This window comes from Mustela lutreola, chromosome 3 (assembly GCF_030435805.1).
Source record: "Mustela lutreola isolate mMusLut2 chromosome 3, mMusLut2.pri, whole genome shotgun sequence".
NCBI classification, from domain to species: Eukaryota; Metazoa; Chordata; class Mammalia; order Carnivora; family Mustelidae; genus Mustela; species Mustela lutreola.
In genome coordinates, this window is record NC_081292.1 from 116,112,174 (window position 1) to 116,125,286 (window position 13,113).

Consider the following 13,113-nt stretch of genomic DNA (forward strand, 5'->3'; position numbering starts at 1 on the left):
ATGCAGCTTATTCCTTCAGTAAGCCATGGGCCCGAAGCCCACACCAGGCCCAACCATCCCACAGAAACAGCACCAGAGCGGCACACACAAGGACACTCCTGGACAGCACTAGCTTACAACTCCAGCCATACTGCCATGTTGATACAGGACCAAAGCACCCCAGAATACACCAGGCCCACACCACTCCAGCTCCAGACAGCTTGCTAAGGCAGCCCTGGCACAGAGTGCTCCAGGACCTCCCGGTTCACCCCTGCTTAGGCTCCAGCTGCCCATGCAAGGCAACCCCTCCACAGAGCGCCCCAGGAATCCCCAGCCCATGTCCACATCAGTTTCAGCTACCTGCCAAGGGCACCCTTTATATGGAATGCCGCAAGACACCACTGTCCCTGCCCCACAAAGTTTCCAGCCACCTTGCCAGGGCACCCCCTGCATGAGCACACCAGAACATTCCAGCCTCCACCAGTCAGTCTCAGTTCCAGTCACCCCAGCAGGGAATCCCCTGTGCTGCACATCCCAAGACATCCTTGCTCATAGCCACTTCTTGTACCCACAGTTTCAACTGTCCTCCCAGAGCACCCTCTACATGGAGAGCCCTGGGAAATGCCCCAGCCCATGCACACTTCAGCTATAGCTATCTGGCCAAGATGCTTCTGCATGTAGCACAAGGGACACCCTGGCCAGCACCCTGCCTCACCTCCAGCTCCAGCTGCCCCATCAGGGCACCCTCTATGCAGCAAGCCCTGGGACATCCTGGTTTCCACCCATTTCAACTTCAGCTACCCTGCCAGGGTGCCCTTTGTGCAGAGAACCCAGGGATTGCACTGGCCCACACCCACTTCAGCATTAGCTGCCCTACCAAGGCATTCTCTGCACAGAGTCCCACGACACACTGGATAGCATGCATTTCAACTTTAGCTGTCCTGCCAGAGTGCCCCCTGCACAAAGAGCCCTAAGACCACCCCAGCATATGCCCACTTTAGCTCAGGTCATCATATAGGGTCAGCACGAGTACAGAGTGTCCCAGGAGCTCCCAGCCTACCCAGACACCACTCCAGCCAGCCAGCCAAAGTCACCAGGCAACAACCATATATTGGACCATTCCTTCAAATTTCAGAGAATCAGCTGTCCCATCTCATTCACGAAACAAACAAGCAAAAGTCAAACAAAATGAGGAGAGAGAGGATTATGCTCCAAATGAAACAAGACAAAACCTCAGAAAAAGAACTAAATGAAACAAAGATAAGCAATATGCTTGATAAAAGTTTAAAGTAATGATCACAAAAATGTTTACCTCATAGAAGAGTAGAAATACTTAATGAGAATTTCAACAAAGAGAAAACATTAAAAAAAAAAGAGTTGAGGAATACAATTAAGTGAAATAAAAATTATACTAGAGGGAATCAACAATACACTAGAGGATGCAGAAGAACAGATCAATGATCTGAAAGACAGGGTTTAAAAAATACCTGAGATTAAGCAAACCACAAGAAAAAAAGCACAATAATTTTAATAAATGAGGATAAGCTAAAGGTGCTCTTAGATAAGACCAAATGAACAATCACATTATAGGGGTCTCAGAAGAAGAAAGAAAAAGGCAGAAAACTTATTTAAAAAAAATAATAGACATAAACTTCCCTAACCTGGGAAGGAACAGACAACCAGGTTCGCTAAGCATAGAGAGTTCCAGAAAAGATAGCCCAAGAAGGTGTACACTAGAACATATAATAATTAAAATGTCAAAGTTGAAAGATAAAGAGAGAATTTTAAAATCCGTAAGAAGTAAGTTACATACAGGGGAAACACTATAAGGCTGTCAGCTGATTTCTCAGCAGAACCTTTAAAGACCAGAAATGAGTAGCATGATATATTCAGAATGGTCAAAGGAAAAAAACCTACAACCAAAAATAGTCTATCCGGGAGAATTATCATTCAGAATTGAGGTAGAGATAGAATCCCCTGATAAACAAAAGTTGGGAATACATCACCACTAAACCATCTTTAAAAGAATTCTTAAAGGAAATTCTTTAAGTGGAAAAGAAAAGTTCATAATTAAAAGAAAATTACAAATAAAAATATAAAAAATAAATGGCACCTGGGTGGTTCAGTCTGTTAAGCATCCAACTCTTGATTTTGGCCCAGGTTATGATCTCCAGCTTGTGACATCAAGCCCCACAACAGGCCAAGATGGTTGTGCAGCCCACTTAAAATTTTCTTTCCCCTTCTCCCTCTGCCCTCTCCCGCCACTTGTGCACACACACGTCCCATTGCTCTCCTTCTCAAAAAAAAAAAAAAAAAAAAAAAAAAAGAAAGAAAAAGTAAAATATGAGATCATATAAATAAAGCAAGGAAGGGATGAGTAAAAAGAAGTTCTTTTAGAACTTCCAATGCATTCAAGCCTAAGTGACCATCAACTTAATACAGACTGCTATATAATAACAATACTATATATGAACCTCATGGTAACCACAAACACAACACCTATAATAAATACACAAAAAATTAAGAGAAAGAAAGGCAAGTATAATACTACAGAAAATAATCACTAGGAAAGAGAGCAAGAGAAAAAAAAAGGACAGAGAAGACCTACAAAAACAACTAAAAACAATTAACAAAATAGCAATAGACACATGTCTATCAATAATTACTTAAAATGGAGGTGCCTGGATAGCTAAGTGGGTTAATGCCTCTGCCTTCAGCTCAGGTCATGATCCCAGAGTCCTGGGATCAAGCCCCCTATCAGGCTCTCTGCGTGGCAGAGAGCCTACTTCCCTTCTTGTCTCTCTGCCTGCCTTTCTGCCTACTTGTGATCTCTGTCAAATGAATAAATAAAATCTTTTTAAAAAATTACTTTAAATGTAAATAGACTAAATGATATAATTAAAGACAAGAGGAGGGTGGAACATTTAAAAAAAAAAGAGAGAGAGAGAGAGCGACCCATCCATAAAGAGACTCTCTTGAGGGGCACCTGGGTGGTTCAGCTGGTTAAACATCTGCCTTCCACTCAGATAAAGATTCCAGAATCCTAGGTTAGAGCCCCACATCAGGCTCCCTGCAGTGAGCCTACTTCTCCCTCTCCCATTCCCCCTGCTTGAGCTGTCAAATGAATAAATAAAAATCTTAAAAGAGAGAGAGGGAGAGAGACTCCTTTCAGACCTAAAAATACACAGAAAATGAAAGTTAAAGAAAGGAAAAAGATATTCCATGCAAACAAAGTGAGAAAAAAGCCAGGGAGCAATACTTATATCAGACAAAACAGACTTTAAAATTAAGAATATAACGAGAGACAAAAAAGGACACTACATAATGATAAAGGGGACAATTCAAAAGGGGATATAACAATTATAAATATCTATATACCCATGATGGAGCACCAAAACACATCATGTAAAATTAATACAGATAAAGGGAGAATGGACAGTAATACCATAATAGTAGGATACCTTAACACCTCAGTTACCTATCAATGGATAGTTCATCCAAGCAGAAAACCAATAAGGAAACACCCATCTTTGGATGACATATTAGACCAGAAGGACTTAACAGCTATATATAGAACACATGATCCCCAAACAGCAAAATACACATTGTTTTCAAGTGAACAGGGATCATTCTCCAGGACAGATCACATCTCAGGCCACAAAACAAGTCTCAGTAAATTTAAGAAGACTGAAATTATATCATGCACCTTTTCTGACCACAACAGTATGAAACTAGAAATTAATCACAAGAAAAATTGGAAAAAAAAAACACAAATAGGCAGAAGCTCAGACACGCCAATGGTCACCAAAGAAACCAAAGAGGAAATTAAAAAATACATGGAGACAAATGAAAATGAAAACACAATGGTTCAAAGTCTTTGGGACAGAGAAAAAACAGTTCTAAGGAGGAAATTTTTAGTGATATAGGCCTACCTCAAGAAACAATATAAATCTCAAAGAAACAACCTAACCTTACAACTAAAGGAACTAGAACAAGAAGAACTAACAAAGCTTACAGTCAGTAGAAGAAAGGAATTAAGATCAGAATAGACCAAAATCAAAACAAACAAACAAAAACTCAGAAAATATCAAAAAAACTAAGAACTGGTTCTTAGAAAAGGTAAACAAAATTGGAAAACCTTTGGCTAGACTTACCAAAAAATAAAATCAAACACAGATGCAAAAGTCTTCAACAAAATATTAGCAAGCCACATTCAAAACAATACATTAAAAGGATAAGTCATCACAATCAAGTGGGTTTATTCCAGGGACATAATAATCGTTCAATATTAGTAAATCAATTAACATGATATGCCACAAATCAACAAAATTAAGGATAAAAATCATTTGATCATCTCAATAGATGCAGAAAAAGCATTTGACAAAATTCACCATCTGTTCATGACAAACTATCAAATTAGGTTTATAGGGAACACACTAAACATAATAAACATACATGAAAAATCCACAGCTAACATCATACTCCGCAATGAAAAACAAAGAGCTTTCTTTACCTTCAAGATCAGAAATGAGACAAGCATGTCTACTCTCACCACTTTTATTCAACATAATACTGGAAATTCTAGCCAGAGCAATCACACAAGAAAAAGAAATAAAAAGTATCCTGATTACTAAGGAAGAAATTAATCTGTCACTCTTTGTAGATGACCCGATAGAAAATTCTAAAGACTCCAGGGGCACCTGCGTGGCTCAGTCGGTTAAGCGTTTGACTTCAGCTCAAGTCATCATCTCAGGTCCTGGGACTGAGGATTGCAATGTGGAGGGTCAGAACTCAGCAGGGAGTCTGCTTGTCCTTCTCCCTTTCCTCTGCTCTTCCCCAAGCTCATGTGCACATGCTCTCTCTCTCTCTCTCTCTAATAAATAAAATCTTTCAAGTAAAAAAGAAAACTTTAAAGACTCCACATTCAACTATTAATAGTAATACATGAATTCCGTAAAGTTGAAGGATACAAAATTAATACACATACATCAGTTGCATTTCTATACACTAATAACAAAGGAGGAGAAAAAAAATTAAAAAACAAATCCATTTACAATCCCAGTAAAAAGAATAAAATACAAAGAAATAAACTTAACCACAAAGATCAAAGACTTACTCTGAAAACTATAAGATATTGATGTAGAAATTAAAGATGACACAAACAAACAGAAAGACACTCCATGCTCACGCACTGGAAGAATATTGTTAAAATGTGCTAACTACCCAAGCAATCTACAGATTCAATGCAATCCCTAATGCAATGGCATTTTCACAGAATTATAACAAATAACCTTTGTATGGAACCACAAAGACCCTGAAGAGCCACAGCAATCATGAGAAAGAAAAAGGTATGACTATCCCAGATTTCAAGATATACTACAAAGCTACAGTAATCCAAACAGTACAGTACTGGCAAAAAAAAAAAAAAAAAAAAAAAAAAAAAAACAAGACACATAGATCATCAGAACAGAAAAAAGAGTCCAGAAATAAACCCATGCTTATATGGTCGACTAATGTATGACAAAAGAGGCGACAATATATAATAAGGAAAAGACACACTCTTCAATAAACGGTGCTGGGACTACTAGACAGCTACATGCAAAATAATGAAACTGGATCCCTTTCTCACATCATACACAGAAATAAACTCAAAATGAATTAAAGACCTAAATGTGAGACATGAAACCATAACACTCCTAGAAGAAAACATGGGCAGTAATTTCTTTGACTTCCCTTTTGCAACATTTTTCTAGATACATCTCCTCAGGCCAGAGAAACAAAAGCAAAAATAAACTATTGGGACTGTAACAAAATAAAAAGGGAAGGAAACCTTGTGGAAGGAAACCTTCCACAAAATGAAAAGGCAACCTAGTGAATGGGAAAAGATATCTGCAAATGATATATATGGTAAGGCATTAATAACCAAAATATATAAAGAACGTATACAACACCGTAAAAAACAAATCCAATTAAAAATGGGCAGAGAATCTGAATAGATATTTTTCTAAAGAAAACATACAGATGGGCAATAGACGCATGAAAAGATGTCCAACATTACTAATCATCAGGGAAATGCAGATCAAAACTACAATGAGTTATCACCTTAACCTTGTCAGAATACCTAGAATTAAAAAAATAAGAAATAACAATCAGTGGCAAGGATGTGGAGAAAAAGGAACCCTCACACACTATTGCAACTGCTGCAGCCACTGTGAGAAACAGTATGAAGGTTCCTCAAAAAATTAAAAATGATCCAGCAATTCCTCTAGTGGGTATTTTCCCAAAGAAAACAAAAACACTAACTCAAAAAGATATATTCACCCTATGTTTTCAACACTATATGAATTCACAATGATCTCAAAATAAAAAGTTTAATTTAAAAAAATGGGAAAACACATAGCAATGGATCTCAAAGTGTGGAAGAATGAAGTCCACAAAGATAATATTCTAAGATCATGTAGCCAGTGACAGGTAAATCATATATCTGGGTCTTTGCTTCCTTTTCAACACAGGAATGCGCCACCCCTGCTTCAGAGCTAAATCACAGTTAAAATATCTATCAGTAAATCATTCCGTCCTCATTAAGCCATGTGTTTCACTTAGATTCTAGAACACCACATCCCCAGTTTCTATCCTACTTCAACAGTCATTCCTCAAAAAAAAAAAAAAAACCACTTTATTACGTGGTTACTTAGCTAGTTGGTAGAAGTATTTACTGAGGTTCCTGGCTTCTAGTCCTTTTCCCTTGCCTCTGTCCACCTGCTTGCTATTATTAGTGTGATGGGAGGAGAGGAGAAGTGAGTAATCGTATGTTTTATCATAGCTCCTCCAAGATTTGTTAAGGCATTTCATTTCGCAGCATTTACTCGTTGTGTCTATGTAGCCAAATTGCTATCCTTCTTAGAACCATTTCCACTGACCAGTTTGTTTGACTAGGGTGAATTTAAGAATTTAGTTATCTGGACCAACTGAATTTGATCTTAAATTCAACAGATTTGAATGGTGGACAGAGGCAAGGGAAAAGGACTAGAAGCCAGGAACCTCAGTAAATACTTCTACCAACTAGCTAAGTAACCACGTAATAACATAAATAATTCCATTTATGGAGTTATTGGAGATACAAATTTGGCTTGAAAAAGTGCTAGTTCATGCAAGTGGTTAATATGGAGGGCTACTGGACAACTCTGCTTTAACGTACATGGATTCCAGAAACCACAAATTCACACACATACACACAAAAACAAAGTTTATCGTTATAAGTTTCAAAAGGTAGTCAATAAAGAGGTCTACTTATCCACTCAAGTATTTTCAAAGTGATTATGTACAAAGTCAGATATTCAATCACAGGAATGCTTCAGATCTGACCAAGGCTTGAAAATGTACCTATGTCACATTTTAACACACTCAATGCTTTGATAATATCATACATTCTCTTTACGTTTATATCTGATGTAGCTTTATTTAAAAGTTGTTAGTTGGGACGCCTGGGTGGCTCAGTTGGTTAAGCAGCTGCCTTCGGCTCAGGTCATGATCCCAGCGTCCTGGGATCGAGTCCCACGTCGGGCTCCTTGCCCCGCAGGGAGCCTGCCTCTCCCTCTGACTCTGCCTGCCACTCTGCCTGTGCTCTCTCTCTCTCTGACAAATAAATAAATAAAATCTTTAAAAAAATAAAAAAATAAAAGTTGTCAGTTAAGCTACAACCTAAATTAAGTAAATGGAAATCACATTTTTTGTCAATAAAACTGAATTTCCTAAAATGATAATGGGTTAATTTCAGTAAATTACAGAATTATTAAAAAAAATCATTTATGGGACTTTAAGAACCACCATATCTAATATCTAACTACTCTAAAAGCAAGGACACTAGAACCTTTCATTCTATAAGCAACAGTTTTCAAAATAATGATAAAATACCGCTCACTTATTAAGTGACCTCTCTGTGGGAACATTTTTTAAAATCTCTTATAATTCTCAGAACAACTCACAAAGTATTATTATCCTCACATTAAGGTCAAGAAAATTGAGGTTCAGGAAAATTGATGTGAAATAATTTCTTACCAGTTAGCAACTGGTTATATTAAACCTGGAACTGTGATTGTTCTAATTTTAAGTCTGAATTTTTGCTATTACACAACACTGCCTCTTAAAATCATTCATTCTACAAATACTTTTTGAGCAGCCATTATATACCAGGCATTGCAGAAAATACCACGTATACGAAGATGAATTTGCACCATTGCAACCTCATATCTTAGCCCAATCCAGGGCAGAAATAAGAGTTATAAACAAATAATTGGAACACAATGTAATAAGCGCCATTAAAGAAGTATATTTAGGAATACTGTATAATATTGGAAGTGTTTGCTCTGTATAAGGTAGCAAGCAATCAAAGAAGGCTTCACTTATGAGAAAAAAATGCTTGGTATATAAGAGACCTCATATTAAATTATTTTTTTATTTGAAAGCGAGTGGGCACGGGCATATGGAGGAGGGGCAGAAGAAGAGGGAAAGAGAATCCCAAGCAGAATGGGTGCAGAGCCCCACATGGGGCTCAATCCCAGGACACAGATAATGACCTGAGTTGAAATAAAGTATCAGACAACTAACCAACTGAGCCATCCAGGCACCCCTATTTAAATTAAATACTGATGCAACTCATCAGTGAAACTTAAAGGAAGAGCAGGGTTTGCAGATGAACAATCAAGATAAGGATATTCCAGAGAGAAAGAAGCCTTATTTGCAAAAGCACTAAGTTTCAGAAAATCCTAAGCAGTTTAGTATAGCTAAAAAATACAATTCTTGTGACCAGTGGTAAAGAAGTAATAATAGGCTAGGTCAGGGAGGTTCTCATTTGCCATGTGAAAACTGGACTTTATCCTACAGGAAACTTGGGGCCTTTCTTGGACTTTAAAGAGGCCATTAGTTTACAAAAATTACTTTGTCAAATATGGAAAAACAGATGTGAGGGTGGGGACAATCTTTTAGAAGTATACCACAAATAGCCAAGGTAATACAATTTATAATTTCTTCACTTAAGACACCTAAACATGCCGTTTCCAGTAGAAGCTAATAACTTCAAATGACTGATGAAGTCATCCTGATGACTTCAGGAAAAATCCTGAAGAAAAAAATACGAGAAAATATGGGAATAACAAGAAAATACCTACCTGACATTTTGGATGTTTCACAGACATTTCTAGCCTAAATGTCCAAAACCAAAGTCTTATTTCTCTACCAAACCTGTGTGCTCCCTGTGCAATCTCTCAGTAATAGTACAACCATGCAAGTTACTCAAACCAGCAACATGGGTGCACTCTTGATTTCTCCCACTCCTTTAGCCACCAAATTAAATTCATTCATTACTAATTATTCCTAAGACATAACTGAAATGCATCCATTTCTTTCCAGGTCCATTTGCCATCCCAAGCTATCACTGCTCTACTGGAATACTGCAATAGCTCCCAAATGGACTCCCTGACATTATCCTTAATATCAGTTGGTTTCCTTAAAGCACTTATTATAATTAGCAATTCCTTTTATTTATTTACTTGAATTTTGTCTTTCCCTCCTATTCAAATATCTTCATAAAATCAAGGACCACTAACTGTCTTGTTTTCCATTTTACTTCAGCATGCCAGCATCAGCCAGGTCAATAAACAATATTTACAGAACTATACTACACATTTACTATAGGCCAGGCACTAATTTGTGTTTTATGTGAATGAAGTCATTTAATCCTCACAATAACCTGTGAGGTAGGTGTTCTCTTATCTCAATTTTATAGATAAGAAAACTAAAGGGACAGATTGTTAACTAATCTGCACAAGGTCACCCAACAATTACATGGTAAAACCCACAATCAAACCTAGGCAGCCTGGAGCCCATTTTCTTGATTTATTAGTCAGTACTTCTCTTAGTAGGTGGTCAACAAATATTACGTGACCAAATAAACAAGTGAGAAGAACAGGCTTAGGGGACATGTTAAGTTTGAAGTACTCAAAGGAGGCTATGACGTACAGAGGGATAGTTATTATAACAAGCATGCAGAAGGGGCACCTCAGTGGCTAAGTGTCTTCCTTTGGCTCAGTTTATGATCCTGGAGTCCTAGGATCAAGACCTGAATGAGACTAACTGTTCAGGAAGGAGTCTGCATCTCGTTCTTCCCACCCCCGACCCCCAAGCCTGGCCCTATCTCATGTTTTCTCCCTCTCTCTCTTTCAAATAAATACATAAATAAAATCTTTTTAAAAAAATAAACATGCAGAAGTCATCAGCTTCTACTGGAAACAAGATGTAAAATGCAAGCCCCTTTGTAATAAAAAGTGATCACATAATTTTTTAAAAATTGGAAATGCTCTTAAACTAGAAACTTTTTTATCTAATTCTGCAATATAAGCATGTTTTCACAAAGCAGAGGGCCCCAATGAGTCTTGACGTATCTAAAAAATTCTGTGTTACTAATATGAAATTAAATGCTTGTCACTAAGCAGCATTCAGTATCTATATAAATATTAAACTTATACTTTATTAAAATATAGATGTACCAAGATGTACTTTTAATTTGGCAGAATGGTACCAAAATCCATCTAAAAAAATACAAGAAAATAAGGGAACAATAAGAAAATACCTAAAAAGAAGAGTGGAACCACACTTTACATCAAAGCATAGTTTAAAGTTAGAGAAATTAAGATAATGTGTAGAGTTCCAGTCAAAGACAGAACAACGGAAAAAAAGAAAAACAAAAAACAAAACAAAACAAAAAAAACCCCAGAATCCAAGCAAAATCAAGTATGTATAAATTGTAAAATTAAATGTAAGAACAAATTTTAAATTATATATACATATTTTTATTATCTAATTTATAAGCATCACAAATGCTTTTCTAAGTATCGCAAATAAACTAGAAACTATAAAAGAAAAAGATTTCAAAAGTAAAATAATTAGAATTATTTCATGGAAAAACAGCATTAAAAGTTAAAAAGACAAATTTCAAAATGAGTGTCAAGGCCTACAAAATACATGAGTTAAAAAACCTAAGAAGTAATTCCTTTAAAATTATTAAGAGATCATCATAACCAATAACAAGCTACTTAAAAGAGATTAAACAATGGACACTACACATATAAAAAATCCTTAACATCAACAGAATTCAATTACAAACAAAATAATGAAGAATCACTTTTGCAATCAGATTGGATGGAATAAAAGACGGGAAGTGGGTGCTCACAAACACTGTTAGTAAGAAAGAAAATGGGCACAACCTTTCTGAAGAGCAATTCAGGAATTATAAAGTAATTGTGGTTAAATAACCTAACTCTAAAAAGTCAGATTTACAGGATAATCAAAAAAGCATATAAATATTTGTTCACAAGAGCATTCTTTTTAAAAGTTAATAATTGACCCAACAATCCCACTTCTGGGCATGTATCCAAAAGAAATGAAAACAGGATCTTGAAGACTTAAGTGCATACCCATGTTGAGTGCAGCATTATTCACAATAGCTAAGAGGTAGAAGCAATCTAAATGTCTATTGGCAGAGGAATGGATAAATAAAATATAACACAGACACACATACACAGGAATATTATTCAGCTTTGAAAATGGAAATCCAGTCGTATGCTACAACACTGTTGAACCTTGAGGATACAATGGTAAGTCAAATAAGCCAGTCAAGAAGAACCAATACTGCATGAGTCCACCAATACAAGATACCTCAAGTGGGTGAACTCTTAAAAAAAAGTAGAATGGTAGATGCCAAGGGCTGTGGGAGGGGAAAAAGAGGAGTTGTACCAAAAGTACAGTTTCAGTTTTACAAGATGAAAAAGTCCCATATATCTGTTTAATGACAAGGTACATTCACTTGACACTACTCTACTATATGCTTAAAAATGGTTAAGATTGTAAATTTTATGTTTTTTACTACAATCAAATAAAGTTCATAAAAAAATAATGTAAATATCCATCAAGTAGGACTTGATTATGTTAGAGCAATACAACGAATACCAGACAGCAATCAAAAATGTTAATTTTAAAATGATATTAACATATATCCAGTCATATCCACAACCCATTGTTGCATTAAAAAAAAAAAAGTTCACAGAAAAGGTAGTATGATAGCATTCATGCAAATGTCTATACCTGTAATGGGTCTGTAAGGATATTCACCCAAATTTAATGGTATTATCTCTGGATAACGGTATTACAGATGACCTCCTTTTCATATTTTTCTTGTTGTTAAATACAATGAGTACATATTATTCAAATGATGACAGAGGATACATCACAATTAGTGACTGCCACCATTTGTTCCAGATTTCTAGAATGGAATTTTACATTTCTCTCTCCTTATGTGTCTATAGCACATATTGGGGAATTAATAAATATTTGAGAGGCAAGATGAGTAGTGATTAAGAGATCAGAAATAAGACAGATTTGGATATGAATCTCAGCTCCCAAATTTACCGATCAAGGCCTTAAAGTCTTCATGAATGTCACTTGAACACCAATTTCTTCAACTAAATGTCACATAACAATACTTGCAGATTGCCCACCACCACCACCCCCCCCAAAACAATGTACTTAAAGCACTTATTACCATTCTGGCTGAGGAAACACTCAATAAAATGATGGTCATATTTACTATTCCTTAACTTGAAGAATTCAGGACACAACAAAAACAAAAAAATAAACATCTATATAGAAAACTACACTGCAAAATTATACTGAAAATCCCAACTGCATTAAGAAAACAAGAGAGCTATATCGTACACCTGAAACTAATACTGTATGTTGAAAAACTTTAGTTAAAATAAAAAAATTACTAAAAAAGATAATTCTTTGACTGTTGGTCCCACAACACTGATGCTTTACGCGGGGGAGAGGGGGATGGTTGTGGGCCATTTTTGAGTACTAATCCTGTACCCTTCTAGCTTATCTCCTTCCAACCAGTCTTTAATAGTGTTTGTATACGAGGGAGTTGTTATTTCAGAACTTCTAAGCCTATTTTTAGTCAAACAGATAACCTGAAGCCATACTCCAAGGACCAAAGCGGGTAAAAACATTAAAGGCAGCTTCCATGAATACATGGGTGCAATCTAACAGTGAGCAAGTCAAACGATAAAAATGCGACTCTCG

The 13,113-nt window shown here is 36.4% G+C and overlaps 1 protein-coding gene across 1 annotated transcript in view; it reads right to left on the minus strand.

Annotated features, from left to right (window-relative positions):
- ZRANB3 (zinc finger RANBP2-type containing 3) overlaps positions 1–13,113 on the minus strand; it is a 320,871-nt gene that overhangs the window by 307,238 nt on the left and 520 nt on the right. The gene's annotated exons all lie outside the window — the stretch shown is intronic.